The sequence below is a fragment of the Nerophis lumbriciformis genome, linkage group LG37, assembly GCF_033978685.3.
Source record: "Nerophis lumbriciformis linkage group LG37, RoL_Nlum_v2.1, whole genome shotgun sequence".
In the NCBI taxonomy this organism is placed as follows: domain Eukaryota; kingdom Metazoa; phylum Chordata; class Actinopteri; order Syngnathiformes; family Syngnathidae; genus Nerophis; species Nerophis lumbriciformis.
The window spans coordinates 16,039,954-16,060,000 of NC_084584.2; the positions used below are offsets into that span (position 1 = coordinate 16,039,954).

A 20,047-nucleotide genomic window follows, 5' to 3' on the forward strand; every position below is an offset into this window, starting at 1 on the left:
AAACAAAACACCAAATGATACATCTCTTAATAGGTGCCATTTTGGGGTCTTATACTGTACACACACCATAATAATACCCGTATGTTGAAGCACCGGACATATGACTACAGTAGCCGTAATCAAGCGGTGCAGCTTCATAGCTTACCAAAGTCATACTAACATTTTGACAGATTTTTGAGCCCCGTGTGTAATGTTCGATTTCCATCCACGTTTTGGGCTTGCTTGCTTACGGGTACTTGCTAGCGTCATTTATTGAACATGCATCAACTTGCAGTCCACACTTGCATATGTGACGGACATCTACTGGTCACAGTTATCATTACACCATGTATCAAATTAATATAGTCGGTAAGCACAACCAGATTTAATACGTACCGGGTTAAAAGGCGCTTAGGAGGGAGATGTGGCCAGCGCTGCCTGCAGGAGCAAAGGTCACGGTCTTTGTCCATGGTGCTGAGGACAGAGCACCATCAGCACGGGGCGTGGCAATGCTGACGGCGAGACACAGTTGGCAGGTGATTAGATTTCACAGGTGGTACGTGTTAATCTAATCATCTGTTGTCTTTAACAGTAAGCAGCCGGGAGCAGGAAAGGAGAGAGGATACGGACGTGACTGAAAAGTCACGTTCTACTGGAGAGAAAAATTTTGTTAAAAACATTATTATTAAAACATTGTTAAAACCTGCACGCTTGGCCCCTGTGCCGTGTCTGACAGTGGGACTGCGAGGACGCAACTTCCACAGGCGCACTGTCGATTTTTGAGAAAATCAAAGGATTTTAAGTGCGCCTTATAGTCTGAAAAATACGGTATTGATACTATCAATATTTGTACCAATCGCCCATCCCTGTTTACATTCAAGAGCTCTCGCTTAGCAGTTACCAAGGCTTATTGAAATCTTTTTAGTGTATAGTGTAGCATGTTTAGCTATTCCCCATCTTCCAGTGATAATGTTACTTGTAAGAAACATACTTTATTTGCGGCCATGAAGGTGAGCATTAGTTAGCCGCTAGCGAGCGAGGATGCTACATTGCATTGACAAAGTCCTTCGCCTGTTCCTGTCAAATTTGCAGAATACATGCATTTACACAATCTGATGATAGTATCAAAATGTCTACCTTTGGCCAAATGGACATCATTTATATCGTTTATGTTGCACAACCCTAAGCTGCAATATTGTTAACTTGATCATTGTCACTCAGCAGCGACATAAGTGTATTAAAACCTGCACACACAAACTTCCTGTTCAGTGCAAAGTCAACTTTAAAATAAAAGCAGTGTTAACTTACATTCTACAACAGCAACTAACAAAATACAGATTTTTGAGCGCTGTGTGTAATGTTCAATCTACATCCACGTTTTGGGCTTGCTTGCTTACGGGTACTTGTTAGCGTCATTTATTGATCAACTTGCAGTCCACGCTTGCATATGTGACTGACATCTACTGGTCACAGTTATCATTACACCATGTATCAAATGATTATTGCTTTGCAGTCGGTAAGCACAACTAGAAATGACACGTACATAAAGTGCACCGGGTTAAAAGGCGCACTGTCGATTTTTGAGAAAATCAACGGATTTTAAGTGCGCCTTATAGTCCGAAAAATACGGTATCAATCGGCCATCTTTGTTTACATTCAAGCGCTCTCGTTTAGCAGTTACCATGGTTTACTGAAATCTTTTTTAGTGTATAATGTAGCATGTTTGGCTATTCCCCAGCTTCCAGTGATAACGATACTTGTAAGAAACTTACTTTATTTGTGGCCATGAAGATGAGGATTAGTTAGTCACTCGCTACGTATCCAAATCTCTATCATTGGCCAAATTGATATCATTTATATCGTATATGTCGCACAACACTAAGCTGCAATATTGTTAACTTGATCATTGTCACTCAGCAGCGACATAAGTGTATTAAAACCTGCACACACAGACTTCCAGTTCGGTGCAAAGTCAACTTTAAAATAAAAGCAGTGTTAACTTACATTCTACAACAGCAACTAACAAAATACAGATTTTTGAGCGCTGTGTGTAATGTTCAATCTACATCCACGCTTTGTGCTTGCTTGCTCACGGGTACTTGCTAGCGTCATTTATTGAACAGGCATCAACTTGCAGTCCACGCTTGCATATGTGACTGACATGTACTGGTCACAGTTATCATTACACCATGTATCAAATGATTATTGCTTTGCAGTCGGTAAGCACAACCAGAAATAATACGTACATAAAGTGCACCGGGTTAAAAGGCACAGTCGATTTTTGAGAAAATCAACTGATTTTAAGTGCGCCTTATAGTTTGAAAAATACGGTATCGCTCGCCCCTCCTTGTTTACATTCAAGCGCTCTCGTTTAGCAGTTACCATGGCTTACTGAAATCTTTTTTAGTGTATAGTCTAGCATGTTTAGCTATTCCCCATCTTCCAGTGATAACGCTACTTGTAAGAAACTTACTTTATTTGTGGCCATGAAGATGAGGATTAGTTAGTCGCTAGCTACGTATCCAAATCTCTATCATTGGCCAAATTTATATTATTTATATCGTATATGTCGCACATCCCTAAGCTGCAATATTGTTAACTTGATCATTGTCACTCAGCAGCGACATAAGTCATCAATCAATCAATCAATCAATCAATGTTTATTTATATAGCCCTAAATCACAAGTGTCTCAAAGGGCTGCACAAGCCACAACGACATCCTCGGTACAAAGCCGACATAAGGGCAAGGAAAAACTCACCCCAGTGGGACGTCGATGTGAATGACTATGAGAAACCTTGGAGAGGACCGCATATGTGGGTAACCCCCCCCCCCCTCTAGGGGAGACCGAAAGCAATGGATGTCGAGTGGGTCTGACATAATATTGTGAGAGTCCAGTCCATAGTGGATCCAACATAATAGTAAGAGTCCAGTCCATAGTCTATTGAAACCTGCACACACCGACTTCCTGTTCAGTGCAAAGTGAACTTTAAAATAAAAGCAGTATTAACTTACAACAACTAACAAAATACACCTGTTTATTTATTTGTTTTAAATATTACAAAATATCAAAAGGTAAACACGAAAAAAATATTTCATTTTTTTTCTATGTGGCCCACACTCACAAACACACACATGCACAAACACACACACACACACACTACAAGAGTAGACACTGAACGTGTGTGGTCAGATTTAGAAGCAGGGATCAATGAGAAATGTAGAAATCAATGAACTTAGCGGAGGGAAATCAATGGCGCCTAATCGGGATGCCGATGGCCCGAGTAAAAACAATTAAGAAGGAAGAAAAATGTTTAACCACCGTAAAACGCCACCCCCTCCTTCTACTTAGACGGCGACCGCCTTCTTTCAACGTGACAACGGAAGAGTTTCCACTTTAATCCAGCGGTCAACATTTAGGTTCGGGTTACCATGGTGACGCTCTTGCACACGCCTCAGTCCGAGCTTCTGACAATCAGCCCTTTTATCCAAACCTATTCTAACTTATATTATATTTATAAATAATAATAAACATGACGCGCAGTTTTGCGTTGGGTTTGTGTGTGTGTGTGTGTGTGACTGCGCCGGGTTTGTTGGACAATCGATAGCGGCAGGCTCGCTTACGACCCCCGCGGTTTCCTGGCGGCGAGGCTGGCGGGCTGGAAATCAATGGGTCGGGCCAATAACTCAGGATAGTGTGTGGATTAGTGGAGTGTCAACTAATCAGAGAGTTAGTGAATCTGACACGCCGCCTATTAACCTATCGATATGACACTTGGCGCTGACACGGAGACGCACGTATTGACGAGCGCACGTGCTGAAAAAAGGCCCGGAGACGCAGGAAGCGAGGGTAAACCGCGTCGCTTTGGCGACTGTGGTTAAAGGGGAACTGCACTCGTTCACAATCCTTTTGTAAGAATACTTTTTTTATGCATTCTAAGTCGTAAAATATGGCGAGTACAAGGCAGGAACAATGCAACTAATAAAAGTACTCTATTGTGCCCCTCTAAAAAAACATCCCAAAACCGCCAACAATACTCTATTTACTTGTGACCAGTGTTGGGACTAACGCGTTACAAAGTAACGCGTTACTGTAACGCCGTTAGTTTCGGCGGTAACTAGTAATCTAACGCGTTATTTTTTTATATTTAGTAACTCAGTTACCGTTACTACATGATGCGTTACTGCGTTATTTTACGTTACTTTTTATGTAGTATAAAGTGTGTTTTATCGGAGCGCTGCTCTGTCATCGTTCTGATTCTTCTTGTGTCACAAGCCGGAGAAGAGAGAGAGACATGCGCTCTGTGTGGGTGTGTCTGAGTGTGAGTGTGGGGAGCGAGGGGGGGGGGGGGGGGCGTGTCTGATCATGGCGGAGCCAGAAGTCGAGTTTGCTAACATGGAGATATTTTCACTACTTTTCTTTTGTCGAGCACAAAGAAAATAACATTTTAGTTAAATGTAAATTGTGCTTTGGATCAAATATGCCATCTACTGCCCAAAACAGCAATTCAAATCTGCTGAAACAAGCTACATAGCAACATGCTTCGACGAAGCTAGTAAAGAGAGACAGAGACTCTGATGCCATTTCACCTCCACCACCACCACCATTCACCGCTGAAGGTACACACTCTGTCAATCAATGTTCCCTCTAATTGTTCATGTGTGAGCAAATGCAAAAAGTCCCTGAGCATTGAGTGGAGTCCATGTGAGCAACTTTAGACGTGCACACTGTGGCTACACCAGCAGCACCCCTGTCCCAAACCTCACTAAATAACAACTTACATCTCCATCCATCCATCCATTTTTCTACCGCTTGTCCCTTTCGGGGTCGCTGGAGCCTATCTCAGCTGCATTCGGGCGGAAGGCAGGGTACACCCTGGACAAGTCCCCACCTCATCACAGGGCCAACACAGATAGACAGACAACATTCTCTTATTATTATAATCAAATGACAGCAGTCATTTCCATTTCTAATATAAGTGTTTAGGCCCACTTATAATGACAATAACAAAAAATATTGTTTTTCATGAACTGTGTACTTGTATTGTTTGTCTGGGTGGAGGTCCTGCTTTGGAAATAATTTGTACCCCTTTCAGACATTGCATTTAGTTCCCATTAAAACATTCACATGTTGCACAATGAGATGTAAGCAGGGGATCATGTGTACATTCCTGCAACTTCCTGTTTGTAAAAAATATATTTTTATTAGTATTTATTTAATATACTAACAGCATTTAATGATTAATATTTATAAATTAAGATTCCTAATAAATGACACTAGAATAAGCACACATTTGATTGGTAAATCATAGTGTAACGACCTGGAATGACACTTTATGTGTGGTGTTGGAGTTGTCCGACTTTTTGTGTGGCTGTAAACGCATCACTGGCTAAGTGCCATATGTGCAAGTGTTGGCGCACGTGAGAGAGCGAGCGGCTGCTGTTGATATAACAAAGTTGCTTTTGGTCTGGTTTGTACTGCAGAAAATGACCAGTTTTGCTAGATATCATTTTTTTTACTAATGTTTTGGTGATGTGTTTATGGCCGACAGTAAAGAGTTTTGCTCAGTAAAGTGATGGATGGAATTCATGTCCTCAAAGCGTCTCGACAGACGTTACAATATTTGAACAATGATGACGAAAACGGTTTTCTCTGTCGTGTCCGTGTCGTGTTGAAAATTGTTATGCGCTTATTTTTTTATTTGATTTTGTGCATGGCATAGATTTGCCGTGCGCAGAGGACGCTTGAGCAGTGCGCAATTGCACATGCGCGCTCCTGAGAGGGAACGTTGCTGTCAATTCTCTTATATACTCTTTCATTCTAGACTTCTAGAGTGTTTGATTATCACATCACTCTAAATGTATAGACTATAAAGTTCACAAACATAAAGAGGGATCCTAGTGGGCCAGGCCAATCTTTCCTTATCTCTAAACTAAAACTGGGGAAATGTGTAGTGTTCTGGGCTTCAGACATGATTTTGTATCAGAATTACTTGAGGAAGAAAATGCCTGACTTTGTGTATGTAGTGTGTGCCTTTCTTGCTTTACAGCTATGCTGTTATTATGCTGTTTGTTACTTATGTATGTTATGTTGCAGCTATTTAAAATAGTTTTGTCAATTTGTTCTGGCCAGAAACAAATTGGCCTTTGTAACATATCTTTGTCTTTGTGTGTTGTATGTAGACCACATTGCTTAGCAGAGTTCAGTGATGCAAATGCATGTCAAGTTGATCAACAGATTGTATTATTCTCCAGTGCAATAACAGTACTGACATGAAGGCTAAAAGGGCATTAATTGGAGCTTTAAAAAAAAAAGAAAAAAGAAGTAACTAAATAGTTACTTTTCACAGTAACGCATTACTTTTTGGTGTAAGTAACTGAGTTAGTAACTGAGTTACTTTTGAAATGAAGTAACTAGTAACTGTAACTAGTTACTGCTTTTCAGTAACTAACCCAACACTGCTTGTGACCTACAAACCCCGATTCCATATGAGTTGGGAAATAGTGTTAGATGTAAATATAAACGGAATACAATGATTTGCAAATCATTTTCAACCCATATTCAGTTGAATATGCTACAAAGACAACATATTTGATGTTCAAACTGATAAACTTTTTTTTTTTGCAAATAATCATTAACTTTAGAATTTGATGCCAGCAACACGTGACAAAGAAGTTGGGAAAGGTGGCGATAAATATTGATAACATTGAGGAATGCTCATCAAGCACTTATTTGGAACATCCCACAGGTGAACAGGCAAATTGGGAACAGGTGGGTGCCATGATTGGGTATTAAAGTAGATTCCATGAAATGCTCAGTCATTCACAAACAAGGATGGGGCGAGGGTCACCACTTTGTCAACAAATGCGTGACCAAATTGTTGAACAGTTTAAGAAAAACCTTTCTCAACCAGCTATTGCAAGGAATTTAGGGATTTCACCATCTACGGTCCGTAATATCATTAAAGGGTTCAGATAATCTGGAGAAATCACTGCACGTAAGCAGCTAAGCCCGTGACCTTCGATTCCTCAGGCTGTACTGCATCAACAAGCGACATCAGTGTGTAAAGGATATCACCACTTGGGCTCAGGAACACTTCAGAAACCCACTGTCAGTAACTACAGTCGGTCGCTACATCTGCAAGTGCAAGTTAAAACTCTCCTATGCAAGGCGTAAACCGTTTATCAACAACACCCAGAAACGCCGTCGGCTTCGCTGGGCCTGAGCTCATCTAAGATGGACTGAGTAGAAAAGTGTTCTGTGGTCTGACGAGTCCACATTTCAAATTGTTTTTGGAAACTGTGGACGTCGTGTCCTCCGGACCAAAGAGGAAAAGAACCATCCGGATTGTTATAGGCACAAAGTGTAAAAGCCAGCATCTGTGATGGTATGGGGGTGTATTAGTGCCCAAGGCATGGGTAACTTACACATCTGTGAAGGCGCCATTAATGCTGAAAGGTACATACAGGTTTTGGAGCAACATATGTTGCCATCCAAGCAACGTTACCAAGGACGCCCCTGCTTATTTCAGCAAGACAATGCCAAGCCACGTGTTACATCAACGTGGCTTCATAGTAAAAGAGTGCGGGTACTAGACTGGCCTGCCTGTAGTCCAGACCTGTCTCCCATTGAAAACGTATGGCGCATTATGAAGCCTAAAATACCACAACGGAGACCCCCGGACTGTTGAACAACTTACCGGTAAGCTGTACATCAAGCAAGAATGGGAAAGAATTCCACCTGAGAAGCTTAAAAAATGTGTCTCCTCAGTTCCCAAACGTTTACTGAGTGTTGTTAAAAGGAAAGGCCATGTAACACAGTGGTGAACATGCCCTTTCCCAACTACTTTGGCACGTGTTGCAGCCATGAAATTCCTAAGTTAATTATTATTTGCAAAAAAAAAAAAAAGTTTATGAGTTTGAACATCAAATATCTTGTCTTTGTAGTGCATTCAATTGAATATGGGTTGAAAAGGATTAGCAAATCATTGTATTCCGTTTATATTTACATCTAACACAATTTCCCAACTCATATGGAAACAGGGTTTGTACATTACATTGTGACCTGAATATTAACCAAGTATTAGTGATATTGTTATTATAAGCGCTAACGCCGACTAACTATTTTAGCCGCGCCGTGATCACAGAAAGCTAACTTGCCGTTATATTGACGTATTGAGCTGTTGCACTGAGCTGGTGAAGTTAATTCCAAATTATAAATCATGCCTCTCACCTGGATAGTAGAAGGATGAGGAGATAAACCGAGAAGTTGGTCAACTTTGACATCCAACTTAGACCAGTAGATGGTGAGAAAGACAAGGAAAAAATGATTAAGGGAAGATATACACATCCCATCAGTCGGCATCTCAGTGAGGGCAGACATTGTACAGTAAGTGATTGTTTTATTATGTTTGAGTTTGTATGATGTTCATGTATGATGCTGCTGCCGCTTTATGTTACATGGCGGGGCACTTAATGTTAAAAATGCATTACTGCCACCTACTGTATTGGAGTGCGAACCAGACCCCCCCTTCCTTCTCACTCCCTCACTTACATACATACAGTGCAAGCCAAAAGTTTGGTTACACCTTATCCTCATTCAATGTGTTTTCTTTATTTTCATGACTATTTACATTGTAGATTGTCACTGAAAGCATCAAAACTATGAATGGACACATGTGGAGTTACCGTATTTTTCGGATTATAAGTCGCAGTTTTTTTTCATATACTTACAGACTTATACTCTGGAGCGATTTATATGTGAAATTATTACCGTAAAATATCAAATAATATTATTTATCTAATTCACGTAAGAGACTAGGCGTATATCAGCAATCGTCACACACACGTCAACAAATAAAAATTCGGCGGGGGCGGGTCATGGCAGAAGTGCATTGTGAAAGAAAAGATGCTACCTGCTACTACTTCCGTACCTATGAAAATTGATTATTTCAACATTGGCGGTAACTTATAAAAACTGAGAAGGGCTGAACAAAAAAGGAAATCATATACTGCAGGTTACAAGCTGGAAGTAGTGAAATATGCAGCAGAAAACGGCAATCGAGCAGCAGAGAGAAAGTTTGGAGTAAGCGAGAAACTTGTAAGGGACTGGCGAAAAGCGGAGGCTACTCTTACTGAAATGAACAAAACTAGTTGTTTAGAAGCGACACCGAGGGAGAAGATTTCATCAGATTTAGCGATTAGAACGTGTAGCATGTTCTATGTCATAGTTATTTGAATGACTTACCATAATATGTTACGTTAACATACCAGGCACGTTCTCAGTTGGTTATTTATGAGTCATATAATGTACACTTATTCAGCCTGTTGTTCACTATTCTTTATTTTAAATTGCCCTTCAAATGTCTATTCTTGGTGTTGAATTTTTTCAAATAAATTTCCCCAAAAAATGCGACTTGTACTCTAGTGCGACTTAGGTTTTTTTCCTTCTTTATTCTGCATTTTCGGCAGGTGCGATTTATACTCCGGAGCGATTTATAATCCGAAAAATACGGTATGTAAAAGGTGAAATAACTGAAAACATGTTTTATATTCTAGTTTCTTCAAAACAGCCACCCTTTGCTCTGATTATTGCTTTGCACACTCTTGGCATTCTCTCGATGAGCTTCAAGAGGTAGTCACCTGAAAGGGTTTTCACTTCTCAGGTGTCATAGTTTTGATGGCTTCAGTGACAATCTACAATGTAAATAGTCATGAAAATAAAGAAAATGCATTGAGAAGGTGTGTCCAAACTTTTGGCCTGTACTGTATATACCTTCCCATACTAAATTATATTCCATAAACCCGTCACTCGTAGAAACTTCACGAAACATTTTTGGTTGCTGCCGAACCCCTTTGAGAGTAAGCGCCTACTCTCCATGTCTTCTAACTTCCTCTATTAGCTTTCTCCTTTCTGTACTGTATTTCCAACAATGATTATGCATGATGCACACTCGTGTTGTTGTTGAAGGGCAAAGCAAATGTGGAGCGTCCGTGAAAGTAAAACGCCGCCGTATGCTTAAAATGATCAAAATATTCAAATATAACATGTTATTATGAATGTGTCTATATATACTTACAGCATGTATGAATCTTGCGGAGTTGTCTCTTCTGTTCGGCTTCATGGATACATTTTTCCTCAAAGTCTGCTACACCACGTCAGACTGCAGAGCGCCAGTTGGAACGATATTGGGCATTAGCTTCCCAGGTCTCTGGGTCCAGACCACAGCCCTTGAGACTGGCCTTTAGGGTGTCCTTAAAGCGATTCCGCTGTCAGCCGCGTGAGCGCTTTCCATGGTGCAGTTCACCGTACAGGAGCATTTTTGGTCGGCTTTCGTCTGACATGCGGCAGACATGGCTAGCCCATCTCAGCTGGGAACACTTGAGGATGGCACAGATGCTCTCCATCTCAGCCCTGTGGAGGACCTCAGTGTCTGGGATCTTGTCCTGCCACCTGATGTTGAGCAACCTCCTGAGGGATCTCATGTGGAAGGCGTTAAGCTGTTTAGCATGCCGGCTGTATACAGTCCAGGTCTCACAGGCATACAGCAGGGCGCGGGTCGGACAACAGCACGGTCGACCTTAAGTTTGATCCGTAGGCTAAGCCCTCTGCGCTCCCAGACAAAACTGCGGAGTCGGCCGAATGCAGCACTTCCATGCGCTATCCTATGCATGACCTACTCGTCGATGTTGCCCACGCGTGACAAGGTGCTACCCAGGTAGACAAACCTTTCAGCAGCTTTGAGGTCTTCTGATGAGGGGCTCAGTGTACGGGGCTCCAGGAGCAGGTTGATGCAGCACCTCTGTTTTCTTTGTACTGATGGTGAGTCCAAAGTCTCAGCATGCTGTGGCGAAGTTGTTCATGCTCAGTTGCATTTCCAGCTCGTTGGAAGCATTCAGGGCACAGTTGTCCGCAAAGAGGTAGTTGCGAACCTTGGTGGTCTGTACTTTTGTCTTGGCCTGGAGTCTTCGCAGATTGAACAGCTTGCCATCAGTGCAGTAGCGCAGGTCTATCCCCATGTCCCCAGACCGGAAAGCATCTGTCAGCATGGCTGAGAACATCATGCTGAACAGAGTGGGTGCCAGAACACAGCCTTGTTTGACTCCGTTTTCCACACGGAAAGGCTCAGATGATGCGCCGTTGTCCTGGACTTCTGCCTGCATTCCATCATGGCATTCACGGACCATGTTTATGAAGATGTTAGAGCAGCCAAACTTGACCATGATCTTCCAGAGGACATCTCGGCTGACAGTGTCGAAGGCCTTCGTCAGATCTACAAAGGTGGAGTACAGAGTGACGTTCTGTTCTTGGCACTTCTCTTGGAGTTGGCGAGCGGCGAAGATCATGTCGACTGTACCACGACCCTGCCTGAATCTGCATTGGCTCTCCGGTAGGAGGTCTTCCTGTTGGAGATGTTTCGTCAGGCGGTATAGCAGAATTCTGGCCAGGATCTTTCCTGCTACAGACAGCACAGCAATGCCGCGGTGGTTGTTGCAGTCCTGCCTGTTGCCCTTGCGTTTGTATAGATGGACGATGGAGGCGTCTTTGAACTCCTGTGGCAGCTTCCCTTGGTTCCACATAGTGCAGAATAGGTATACCAGTTGTTTGGTCAGAGGTGGTCCACCAGCTGTGAAGATTTCTGCTGGAATTGCATGAGCACCAGGTGTTTTGCCATTTGGAATTCCTCTGATGGCTTTGATGACCTCAGCTTCCGTTGGTGGTTCGTCAAGGGAGGTGTTGACTGGGACTTGAGGGAGGCGTGCAATGACTTTGTCATTAATGGCTGAGGGGCGGTTTAGAACACCGTCAAAGTGCTCAGCCCAGCGCTCAAGGATCTTCACTCTGTCTGTGACCAGTGTGCTGCCATCAGCACTGAGGAGAGGGGGAGATCCTGATGATGTGGGCCCGTAGATGGCCTTGATGGTGCTGTAGAACTTCTTGCTGTCTTTCTGGTCTGCATAGGATTGGATCTCGTCAGATTTTCGGCAGAGCCAGTCGTCCTGCATCCGACGCAGCTCTTGCTGGATGGTTGCTTTGATGTTCTTGAGAGCAGACTGTTTTCGAGAGGATGTTGGATCACTGAGGTGGGCTTTGTGCAGACGATGTTTCTCCTGGAGAAGATCTCTGATGTGATCATCGTTCTCATCAAACCAGTCCTGTTGCCTGCGGGCTGTAGGTCCTACTGCATTGAGAGCAGCAGTGTAGACAGTGTCTCTGAATGCAGCCCAGTCCTCCTCGAGGTTCCCAGAGGGTTTCAGGTCCTGCAGTTTGCTAGTGAGCTCTTCAGTCAGGGATTGCTTGACAGAGGCATTGGTGAGCCTGGAAACGTTCAAGCGCTTCAGAAGTTTGGAACCTTGAGGCCTTCTGGGACGATGGATCTTGATGTTCAGCTTAGACACAAGGAGCCTATGGTCAGTCCAGCACTCTGCACCGCACACCGCCTTTGTAACCCTGACATCCTGTCTGTCCCTTTGCCTCACGATGACATAGTCCAGTAAGTACCAGTGTCTTGAACAGGGAGGCATCCATGAGGTCCTGTTGCGCTTTGGGAGGCTGAAAACTGAGTTGGTAATCAAAAGCTCATGTGCCGCACAGGTCTCCAGCAGAAGGGTGTCATTGCTGTTACAGCTGCCCATGCCATTTTTGCATAGGACTCCTTCCCATGGCTTGTGATCAGTGGCATTGAAGTCACCGAGGATGATGAGCTTGTCTGCCCTGGGCACTGCCGCGATGGTAGCGTTCAGGTCTTCATAGAACATCTCCTTCACATCGTCTGGGTTCGTCATCGTGGGGGCATAGGCACTGATGAGCGTGGCAGTGTTTTCCTGTAAGAGGCAGGCGCAGCGTCATCAGGCGTCACTGACGCCTTTGGGAAGTGCAGCCAGCTTACTGACCAAGTTGGATTTAATGGCAAACGCAACTCCTGCCTCACGCCGCTCTGCTTCAGTGCGGTCTATCCAGAAGAATGTATAGCCAGCACCAGTCTCTGTCAACTGTCCCTCTCCAGCTAGACGTGTCTCGCTGAGAGCAGCCATCTGGATACCGTACCGGTCCAGCTCTCTGGCGATCAGGGCAGTTCTCCTCTCAGGTCTTGAAAGGTCACCAGCCCTATCAACAAGTGTGCACACATTCCATGCGCAAAGGGTGATCGGTGTCACCTTTTTCTTGTTTCCTTGTTTCTTACCGCTGGTAATGGGACTACTGCCAGCTGCGGATAGCTGCCCAGGAAGAGGTGAGGCAGGCAATTTGTGGGGCACCTTTTCTAGCCCGTTCCTCATGCCAGGAGGTAGGCAGTGCATACCTAAAGATGGCTGCCTAGTCGCTCGGGGGGCTGCCGAAGTCCAGTGCTGCCTCAGTCATTGGACAGCGACCCTATGGCCCGAGCTGCCTGCCTGCGAGTTTGTGATTATGGCTTCCAGTGAAGTCCACACCTGCCACTTGGCCAAGTGCCCGACGCCGCAGGACTTGTGTGGGGGTGGGGGAGATTGCGGCGGTTGTGTGTGTGTGAAGTCATGACTTGCGCGGTGCATTGGATTTAAGTGAGGGTGGGTTGCGCAGCGCCGACCTCCCTCTCTCGCCCGAGTCCACCTGTATCCAGCGGCAAGACGGAGTCGAGACGGCTGGAGATGGATCCAGGTGCAGTGGAGGGCCTGGACACATTATAGCATAACACCCCCAGCCCGTGGCGCTCCACAGAGCTTGCTGGTGTCGCCATTCAGCCCGTTGAACCTCTTAGGGTTTCTTCCGCGCAATCAGCCGAGAACCAGTCTTCTATCCCAGTGTGCTGGCTAGGCTAGGCAATACGGGAAGTGCCATACAGGTATGCAGGAGGACCAGGACTAACAGTAAGGATATTTCCTTAGCTAGAGCACCCTTGCTGAGGTAAGGTGCTACCTCTCTACAGCCTGTGGTTGTAGTTTAACGTCATACCCGTCCTGGGTATGACGGGTATACATACACATATACACATACTGCATACATAAATATATATACACATATGTATACATACATACAATAAATATATATATATATATATATATATATATATATATATATATATATATATATATATATATATATATATATATGTATGTATATATAACTAGTATACATACATACAATATATATATATATATATATATATATATATATATATAAAACTTTTTTAATTAAATTATGTATTGATTTAGAATTCGAATAAATACAAAAAAAAATTTGCGCGCCCCTAGTACTAACAAAGCATTTTTCTAGAGATCAATATCCTTTCTTTCATGTCGACACTAATGCAGATAACTTCCTTCTTCTTAAGGCTAACAACCAGTTTATTTGTTACATTTAATTGAACAATATCAGCTCATAACTTTTTGAGGTATTTTACTAACTAACTAACGGACGGACAGACAGACACACTCTGGCGATCACCTACCCTCCTGGCGAAGATGATGAATATATCACTTCGTTTTTTTTTTCAATAGCATCCGACCCTGACAGAATTTTTGCTTGGACATAAAAAAAGCTTCTATCATTTTGTTAGTCATTGCGTCGGCAGAGCAGCAGCATTGAATAAAATGCCGCTGCTGGTCTGACCTTTGACCCCCCCAGCACCGTTTTGAGGCCTTGACTGGCGACAAGTCGACCTTGGCATGCGTGTTTTTTCAAAGACTCAACCATGCGGTGCTAAAAAAGCAATGACAACCGAAAAACATATGTTAAAAGATATAAAGACTTACAAGCTGATTTAAAATATTTTCTGCTTTTGTGTGGCACAAATTGTTGGTGTGGTCGAAGGGAGGCGGCGAGCAAATGGAGATTATTTCGGGGCGCTGGGGGGTAATTCCATTGAAGCTCCTGTGAAATAACTTGACTTGGCATGTGCCTATACAACGCTACACAAAAGCCTCCAGGAACCCCATTCAGTAATGAAGCAAAGCAAGGGACAAATAGACTGTATAAGTGTGTGCGTGTGTGTGTGTGTGTGTGTTAAGAACAGCTGAAATAAGAGACAAGAACAAAATCACCTGAGAAAGGATGCAAAAAACAACAATGAAGACGCGCCAATTGTGACCATGTGGACAAAATAGGGACGCAACAATGAACAATATCAATGATAAAACGTGGCAAAACTCACAACTGTGCTCTCTTAGAACAGAGTGATCGATCTATACACGAAAGCATATGACACGTAGGTGTCTACAACAGGAAGTGAACCCACGTGACGCCACATACACCGGACGTGGAACATTTTAAAACCTTCACAAATTAAAACGGAAGACAATAAACATACTTAAAAACTCAAATAATTAGAGCTGACAGAATCCCGATCCCAAACAATCTATCTTCCAATTACCATTATCACGGGAGGACTCGAAGAAAAGGAATGGCTAAGCATGCTACACACACATGCAGGACGACACAAGACAAAGACTAACAACAGCCATATATATATATATATATATATCTATATATACACATTATATATATATATATATATATATATATATACAGTATCCATATATATATATACATATATATACTGTATATATACATACACACACATACATACACATATATAAATACACACATACATATACATATACATGCATATACATATATACACTTACATATATATATACACACACATACATATACAGTATATAAATACACGCATATACATTATACATATACATTGTGTGTGTGCGTGTATATATATATGTGTATATATATATTTATATATATATATATATTTATATATATATATATGTATGTGTATATATATATGTATATTTATATATGTATACATATATACATATATATATATATATACATATACATACATATACTGTATATATACACACATATATATACATATATATAGATATATATACATATACATACATACATATATATAGATATATATACATATACATATATATATACATAAATATATACATATATATATACATATATATATACATATATATATACATATATATATAATATACATATACATATATATACATATATACATATACTGTATATATACACACATATATATACATATATATATAATATACATATACATATACATATATACTGTATATATACACACATATATATATGTATATATATACTGCATATATACACATACATATATATATACACATACATATGTATATATACTGTATATATACACATACATATATATATTTATACTGTATATATACACATATATATATATACATATATACACATATATATATATATACTGTATATATACACATATATATACATATATACACATACATATATATACATATATACACATACATATATATATACTGTATATATACACATACATATATATATATATATATATATATACTGTATATATATATATATACATATATATATATATATATATATATATATATATATATATATATATATATATATATATATATGCACACACACACACACACACATACATATATACACATACATATGCTTTTTTAATTTAATTTTTACTGCACTTTTTTTTTTTTTTTAAAGGAAACCACAAAACATGAAATTAAAACATAATAAGTATAGAAGTATAAAAGTATAGAAGTTCTCTTATGGCCTTCAATCAAAAACATATTTTTGTTGTCAAATTAGATAGTCGTCTCTACCAGATGCGGGTTCACCACATCTCGGATACATGTTCTACAATATTTATGACCTCGACTAAGCATTTATAGGCATAAAACAAGCTAAATGAACAAAAAATAATACTTCAGGAGTATTGGCCAATCAGATCACGCTGTGTGAGTGTGTGTGCGTGTGTGTGTGTATCGTGGCCACTGATTGGTCAACCTCGGGCATCATTACTATATTGGAATAAAATAGTGTAAAAGGTGACTAAAGGGTGTTATTTCACATCTAGAGGGCTCTCATAAAGTTGAAAAATGTATTGAGAAGGCGGTTAAGAGTTTTTATGCTCATTTGAATAATAATTAATGATTCCTAATTTGCGGAAATTAATTAATCACGGTCATGTCTGGAACCAATTAACAGCGCCAATGGAGGGATTACTGTGTTATGTTCGTAAATAAAAAATTAAATAAAACCTGGTTGTAAGATTTATAGTGTGTGTATAAATACTTTGAGCACATTTAACAATGCCGTAATAACCGCGATATTTTTGGTCACAATAAGCGTGATTTCAAATGTACATATCGTTACACGTAATAACAATGAACAAACAATTGTGTTACTGATTATTACACTCCAAAATATATTTTTGGGAAATAAAATAAGAGGGAAGAAGAATAAAAAAAAAGTGAGTATTGCGGCTCCATCAATAAGAGGAGTGATGCAACACGGCGGGTTAGCGCCGGGCAAAGAAAGGCGACGGAGGCGGGCGGGGGGGCCGGCGGGCCTCCCACACAGGCCGGATTAGGAAACATATGCAGCGGAGTAGTGAGAGATTAAGGGGTGAAGGAGAGCCGCAAGCAGGCAAAGAATGTTTCGGGGGCTAAAAGGGGAGGAAACACAAGTGCTCGGCCAGACGGATTTCCAACCCGCTTTCATCCTCCCTCATTCCCTCCCTCCTTCCTTCCTTCCTCCACCTCTCACTCACCTTCATCTTTCAACCTGAGGGACCACATGTGTGAGGACACATACAGACGGGAGGAGGCTATTTGCTGGCTGCAATCACGCAGAAAATACAACTTTTTATTTCAACCACATCAAAAAGCATTTTTATCATAACGCCTGCTCTTTATGATGTGATTTGTGAGATAGGTAGATTGATGCAGGAGAGAAAAAACGACATGTTTTTGTTGTGATTTACTACGTCTTTCAAATGTCAAAATATTCTCAAGACATTATACTACAATTTAAAATTCAAAATTTAAACGTCTTTTAAAAAAAAAAGCAAATTATAATAAGTATGAAAAATTACATTCAACAGTGGATACAAATAAAATCAATATGTTTAAAAAGATGAATTATTTTTTTCAATATAAATTTTGGGAAACGTGTCATGTATGCTACAAATCAAATATAACATTTTACAACATCAAAATTAAATATTGATAATGATTAATATTAATCTATTTATCTCTTTTTTTCAAACATATATACACACATAGTATATATATATATATATATATATATATATATATATATATATATATATATATATATATATACATATACACACACACACGTCTATATATATATATATATATAAAAATAGTTGGCGATTAATTTAATCATCGATTCGTTGAATCTATGTTATACTTTTTTTTTTATAAACCTTTATTTATAAACTGCAACATTTACAAACAGCTGAGAAACAATAATCAAAATAAGTATGGTGCCAGTATGCTGTTTTCCCCCCCCAAAAAATACTGGAAAGAATAGAAATGTAGTTTGTCTCTTTTGTTCGATTATTAATCGATTAATCGAAGTAATAATCAACAGATCAATCGATTATCAAATTAGTTGTTAGTTGCAGCCCTAATATATATATATATATATATATATATATATATATATACACACACACACACACACATGCTTTATCAATTAAATTTGATTTAAATATCAAATAAAATATTGATAATGACTAATATTCATTTTAATTATCTCTTTTAAAAAAAAAACATGGATTTTAGATGACAATTTCTATCTCTTGTGTTTAAGAGAGTAGAGTATTTCCTGATAGTGTGTGTGTGTGTGTGTGTGTGTTTGGGGCAGGTCATAGGTCATGTGACACTTGGCCAGCCAGACATGAAAAGATAAAAAGGACAGAGGACAAAATTATGAAAAAAAAAAAAAATGTTAGCCTATTTTTTTGAGAATCACTGTTGTTTTTTTAATAAATACAAATGAGTGCAACAGTCATTTTGCCTTCATATCAATTCCTCCATCTGGCCTTTGCTATATTTCTGATGCCTGATCCCCAAAACACACACGACCCAAAAGGTCAACCCTTAGTAGAGCTAGTCAGACGTCTGGGATGACACCGACCTTCGACCTTATAGGGGCACGACTTCTTGCTCGCATTTAAACCAGCTGGACAACACAAACCATTTTGTGTGTGTGTGTGTGTGTCTCGACTGTTTTGTGTGTGTGTGTGCGTAAGAAATTGGATTTACCCGCTCGCTTTGAAGGCGACGAGGTCAAGCCGCTTTGTTACCGCCGCGCAACGTTATTGATCAAGGCAGAAGCAATCGATTTCCGTCCGCAGCCCTCAAACTCATCACGTCCTGCTTCTTCATTATTCGGGGGTTAATATCTCATTAGCTGCTATTATCGCCACGGCGACCGCCACTAATACTGGGACACGATGTGTGTAGGGGCGGCCAACATCACCAGCGTCAGACAAGACGACGGTCAGATTATTGGAAATCAATCCAGGAGGAGTTAGTGTAGTTTCCCTGCTCTGTTATTCATCCATGGACACAAGTCAAACATGGACATTCTTGTCAGGGATGAATGAGGTTTTTTTTTCTTCTTCTACTTTTAAATAAAACATTTACAGTAACGACAATGGAGGTGGTTTTTTTGTGTGATTGTGCAACAAAAAAACAAAAACATAATACTTACAGCTGTTATTTGATTTTTTGGTTGCTGGGGACCACAGTGGTGATGATGAGGATGGAGGGCGCAGCATCAGCATCAGAAGCTTGTCTCTTATCAGCCGGAGGACACTCCTGATCCTTATTAGCCACGGAGGAGATGCTATTAAACAACCTGCATGCAGCTTCACACACACCAAATAACAAGCAAACACAATCACAAGTGTAAAATGTGTCTACACACACACAAACACACAGTGATCAATGGGAATGATAAGCTCCTTACTGTGCACATGCGTTCATGTCATATATGAGTTTTTATAAACACTATCTCATTCTTGAGAGGAAAACTATTACTTTTTTTTTGTTACACTTACGTCTTTTCCCGACCGTTCCATTCAAAACTTCCGGCTAGGAAGTCGGAAATTCCGATTTCTCAGTACAACTGGAACGCACCATTTAAACCCTAGCTTTAAGGGACATTAAAACATACTTACAGTAGCT

At 40.5% G+C, this 20,047-nt stretch overlaps 1 protein-coding gene across 1 annotated transcript in view; it reads right to left on the bottom strand.

Moving 5' to 3' along the window:
* Positions 1-20,008, bottom strand: part of pou2f2a (POU class 2 homeobox 2a) — a 241,854-nt gene extending 221,846 nt beyond the window's left edge. The window contains exons 1-2 of the mRNA XM_061930912.1: positions 19,921-20,008; positions 19,572-19,684 (exon numbers count right to left, since the gene is read on the bottom strand). The gene's annotated coding sequence lies outside the window, so the exon portion shown is untranslated. The remainder of the gene's footprint in view (positions 1-19,571; positions 19,685-19,920) is intronic.
* Between the last annotated feature and the right edge of the window lie 39 nt (positions 20,009-20,047).